This window comes from Petromyzon marinus, unplaced genomic scaffold (genome assembly GCF_048934315.1).
Source record: "Petromyzon marinus isolate PM22_M1 ecotype Great Lakes invasive population unplaced genomic scaffold, UKy_Petmar_22M1.pri1.0 PM_G_Scaffold_58, whole genome shotgun sequence".
In the NCBI taxonomy this organism is placed as follows: domain Eukaryota; kingdom Metazoa; phylum Chordata; class Hyperoartia; order Petromyzontiformes; family Petromyzontidae; genus Petromyzon; species Petromyzon marinus.
This window is the reverse complement of record NW_027423011.1, coordinates 247103-252527: the sequence shown is the minus strand read 5'-3', so window position 1 is coordinate 252527 and position 5425 is coordinate 247103.

Below are 5425 nucleotides of genomic sequence, written 5' to 3'. Positions count from 1 at the left end.
GGGGGGGGGCGCACGTCAGAGGGCCGCGCTAAAGGCCCATCAGTGGCCGCTAGTGGCTTGCGGGCCTTGCAATGAAGAGCGAACTGTGTGTAGGTCGACTTTTGAAGGCTACGCCATTCAAGACGTGAAACAACAAGCTGGGTAATTCGGAATAGGCAACACATGGTTCACGTCAGTAGCAATGAACTGGCCATAAACTGTTTAATAAACACGCTTGACAGAACAGGAGCAGTATAACGTCACTGGCGGGCGTGGACTTTCGTGGTATTATATAAGTTGCGATTGTAAAGTAAATGTTCATTTTGTTCTGTTCGTTGCTGTAATATCGCTTCATCGAGTGCCGTCTCGTAAGGGCGACGTCAAGTGTACGCTCGAAATTAAAGCGCTTAAAATCTGCGAGTAATTCCGTGCCCTTTTTTTTGATTGTTCGACGTGAGGAAATACGTTGGGAAAGGTCGCGAGTTCGTGAAACCCCGTCGCGAGTGTCAACTCGGCCCTTCGCAACTTTCGGCGTTGTTGACATCACCGGTTTCGATGAGGTCGGAGCTGCACGTGGCTGAGCTCCGGAAAATCGATCCCCTAGGTCGTCTTCAGCCTCGAGTGAAGGACCGGAGGGGGGCGGTGCGTGAACAAACATTTTAAACTCGACGCGACGACCTGACCCCCCCCTTCTTAAACGGACGGGCGCGAAAAAAAAGCGCCGTTTAGAGTCGGTGACGTTCGCGAACATCGCGGTACAAGGGGCGCGCGCTGTGACCGCGATACTGAGAAACGTTTATTTTTTTATTTTTCCGGGTACACATGTATATAACAAAAACAGAGAAGCGATAACTCAACGCGTGGAACACTTACAGCAGCAGCTAAATGCTCACGAAAAATAAACATCCCGTAGAGACGTTGTTTCTAAATGCGGAGCGGGGGAAAACACCGGAGCACCAGGAGAAAACTCGCACTGCCATGGGGAGACGCGCAAACTCCAAATACAGCAGCAGCAGGAGGCCGTGTCAAGGTGAACCCACGACCTCCTGCGTACCAGGAGGTCGTGGGTTCATCTCCTAGCCACCGTGACTAGCAGTCTCTGCCTACCCCGCAAGGGTGAGAGCACGGTGGTACGGCATTACGGTACGGGATTGCTCTGCTGCTTGTGCGGTACATCGTGTGGACCGTACGATGTGTTGTTGTTCCTTGACGAGTGTCACGGTGGTGTCCTTCCTCAGCAGCGCAAGTGATCAATCAAGCTAAAGTTTTTAATTTATAATAATTAAACTACGCCCTTGATAATCAAACGACGCTCTTGTCCTCAAGGGTGGATTAAAAACAGAACTGAAACATCAGCAGCAGCAGGACGTGAGGTGGGTGTGGTGGTAGTGGTGGGTGTGGTGATAGTGGTGGTAGTGGTGGGTGTGGTGGTAGTGGTGGTAGTGGTGATAGTGGTGGTAGTGGTAGTAGTAGTGGTAGTAGTGGTGATAGTGGTAGTAGTGGTGGTAGTGGTGGGTGTGGTGGTAATAGTGGTAGTAGTGGTGATAGTGGTAGTAGTGGTGGTAGTGGTGGGTGTGGTGGTAGTGGTGGGTGTGGTGGTAGTGGTGGGTGTGGTGGTAGTGGTGGTAGTGGTGGGTGTGGTGGTAGTGGTGGTAGTGGTGATAGTGATGGTAGTAGTAGTGGTAGTAGTGGTGGTAGTGGTAGTAGTAGTGGTGAGTGTAGTGGTAGTAGTGGTAATAGTGGTGGTGGTAGTAGTAGTGGTGAGTGTAGTTGTAGTGGTAATAGTGGTAGTAGTGGTGGTAGTAGTGGTGAGTGTAATAGTAGTGGTAGTAGTGGTGATAGTGGTAGTAGTGGTGGTAGTGGTAGTAGTAGTGGTGAGTGTAGTGGTAGTGGTAATAGTGGTAGTAGTGGTGAGTGTAATAGTAGTGGTAGTAGTGGTGATAGTGGTAGTAGTGGTGGTAGTGGTGATAGTGGTAGTAGTAGTGGTGAGTGTAGTGGTGATAGTGGTGGTAGTGGTAGTTGCAGTGGTAGTAGTGAGTGTAGTAGTAGTGGTGATAGTGGTAGTAGTGGTAGTGGTGGATGTTCTCAGTCTGAGTCGCCAGCGTACAAGTCCGCCAGCTTGTGGAAGTCCGACAGATTGTGGAAGAAGTTCGGCCCCCACGTGTCCAGGACTCCGTGGCTGTGGTCGGCGTCCCACGGTGAGGAGCCGCTCAGTGAGGAGCTCAGTGAGGAGTTCAGTGAGGAGCTCAGTGAGCTCGCGAGCTCAGTGAGCCGGCCTCGGAGCCGGAGCCCTCGTACGCGAAGACGGCCAGCGAGTCGTACGGAGGTGACATCTCATCGGCATCGGCCGCACGCAAACTCTGCAGGCGCAGCGGTGGTGGTTCAAGTGAGTGGTGTGTGATGGTGGTGATGGTGGTGATGTTCAGGTGAGTGGTGTGTGATGGTGATGGTGTTCAAGTGGGTGGTGTGTGATGGTGATGGTGGTGATGTTCAAGCGAGTGGTGTGTGATGGTGTTCAAGTGAGTGGTGTGTGATGGTGGTGATGTTCCAGTGAGTGGTGTGTGATGGTGTTCAAGTGAGTGTTGTGATGGTGATGGTTCAAGTGAGTGGTGTGTGATGGTGGTTCAAGTGAGTGGTGTGTGATGATGGTGATGGTGTTCAAGTGAGTGGTGTGTGATGGTGGTGATGGTGGTGATGGTGTTCAAGTGAGTGGTGTGTGATGGTGATGATGTTCAAGTGAGTGTTGTGATGGTGGTGATGTTCAAGTGAGTGGTGTGTGATGGTGTTCAAGTGAGTGTTGTGATGGTGGTGATGGTGATGGTTCAAGTGAGTGGTGTGTGATGGTGGTTCAAGTGAGTGGTGTGTGATGGTGGTGATGGTGTTCAAGTGAGTGGTGTGTGATGGTGATTGTGGTGATGGTGTTCAAGTGAGTGGTGTGTGACGGTGGTGATGGTGTTCAAGTGAGTGGTGTGTGATGGTGGTGATGGTGTTCAAGTGAGTGGTGTGTGATGGTGATGATGTTCAAGTGAGTGTTGTGATGGTGATGTTCAAGTGAGTGGTGTGATGATGGTGGTGATGGTGTTCAACCCCCTACCTCCTCACGGTGCCGGACGGGCAACTCTGTCGTGGACAGTGCTGTGGGGGGAGGACCAATTCCGATTGGTTCCTCCCCTCATGGCGTCTGTGACCACCACAGGGGCTAAACAGGGGCTCTGGATGGGTAGAGGGGCTGGTAACCCCTCCACCTTCAAAAAATTACCGCGAAACTATGACTTAAACTTAAATATATGTAGAGGTGTTAACTACGCGCTGTTGCGTAACCTGCATTGCCACCGGGGCAGTGCAGCATTACCCCTGGGTACAACGGTTGGGGTCAGTGGAGGTGAAACGGATCGTAGCCAGGGTTTAGTACGAACCAATCAGACGGTTCCACGTGGGAATGTATGATTGGTTCTACCTGGCCACGAAGGGGTATAAGACGGGTGACCCAACGGATCTCGGGGAGTTCTCTCCCTGCACGAAGACAGAAGACTAGGCTGAAGCCTAGCTAGGACCCTGGACCAGCCTCCCAGCCCTTCTAAGGGCTAAGGCTCGGCATACCCAGTGGTCAGGACCCACCGGGCCAGCGGTGGGTCAGATAGCCTCCCCTAGGTCCTAGCCGGAGGACTAGGATAGCGGTAGACGTGTGAGTCCCGCCACGTCCGGAGGTTGTACCTCCTTAGGTATCAAGGAGGTTAGCGGTAGACGTGTGAGTCCCGCCAAGTCCGGAGGCTGTACCTCCTTAGGTATCAAGGAGGTTAGCAGTAGACGTGTGAGTCCCGCCAAGTCCAGAGGCTGTACCTCCCTAGGGTATCGGATGAGGGGACCGAATATCCCTCTGTGTGTGTTAAGCATTGTATAAGGAAATAATACAATAAACAGTGTGCCTCCTTAAGAAGTCTGCTCGTCCTTACAACACTACAACTGGTGTCAGGAGTGGTTGGAAATGGAAACCAGAAGTTCAGCCCACGCGCGGAGCCAGAACGAAGATAACGCTGTCTCACCTGCAAGCACCGCCAGCTCCACTGAAAATGCTGCCGCGTTGACGGCCGCCCAGCCACCGGTTGAGCAGCCGGTCGCTCCCCCTGCAATGGGGAACGGACTCAGGGCAGCACACGGCCGTCTCGCTCAACTCCTACATGCCGCGGCCTCCATTCTCGAGATCAACTTGGAGGTCGCGGGCAGGCCGAGTCAACCGCCGGCAGACGTTCCCGCCATCGGCCGGGGCGGACATTTTGATTTTCCCGCCGGAGAACCACGTGATCCCGCCGGAAGCGGAAGCCAGGGGCATCCTGGGAACGCGGGGGGCCAATCAAAACCCACAACGTCATCAGCATGCGACGCTGCGAATTCAAGTTCCTCAGCAGACGCCGCGTCATCACTGTACCGACACGGTACAGTAGACTCTATCGGCCGGGAAATCGCCGATCTCCGGCTCGAGACGGTGCAAGCTGAGGAGGAGACGACGTCCGCCCTCCAACAATGCCTGCCCATCTTCCGGGAATTCACATCTGAAGGGGGCGACTGGGCGGTGTTCCTGCGTCGCTTCCTGAGCCACCAAGAGACGGTGGGCTGGTCGGACGCACAGGCGCTCCGAGCGCTACCAGCCACTCTGGACGATGACGCTCTCGCCTCGCTCCTCACCATCCCCAGGCATAAAAGGGCGACTCTTCAATCGGCCCTACGACGGATGTCCGACGTCTACGGGCCTCCATCCGACGTCCACAGCCGATTTTACGACAGGCGACGCCGCCCTAAAGAGTCTCCGTTGGCATTCCGGACCGCTCTACTGGCGATGGCAAGAGTGGGTTACCCTCGCATGGACGACGAGGCCATCGACGCCATCATTCTCCAGAAGATGCTGGAGCTGGCGCGCGAGCTGCGCATCGTCATCCAAGTGGTGGATGACGACAGTATGTGCTCGCTACGAGCCGCTCGGTGCATCCACGCACATCTGCTGCTCCACACGGAATCGACCATCGCCGCCTCGGCTTCGACGTCGGAGCCTGCTAGCAGGGACGCCGAGTTCTCCCCCGACCGGGCCTTCATGGCGACCAGGTCAACGGGCCGGCGATCGTCCGACCACGCTGGTCGCCGCAACGACCAGCAGCGGGGACGGCCTTCTCCACGCGGCGACGTGACGTGCTTCAACTGTGGCCAACGAGGCCACATCTCCTCTGACTGCCGTGCACCTCGACAACGCCCCTCCGCATCCCGGGGCCAGGACTACAGGACGTCCACGGCATCGCGGCAAAACCAGGCAAGTCGCGACGCCTCTCACGCTCGGCCCTCATTCACACCATACACACCGCAACGCACCATAAGAAGGGCTCGCGATTCGGCGTGTGATGGGGGGTATTCTGGCGTTTGTTCGCGGCCACTCAGACCTGGGCAGTGGTCTGAGTTG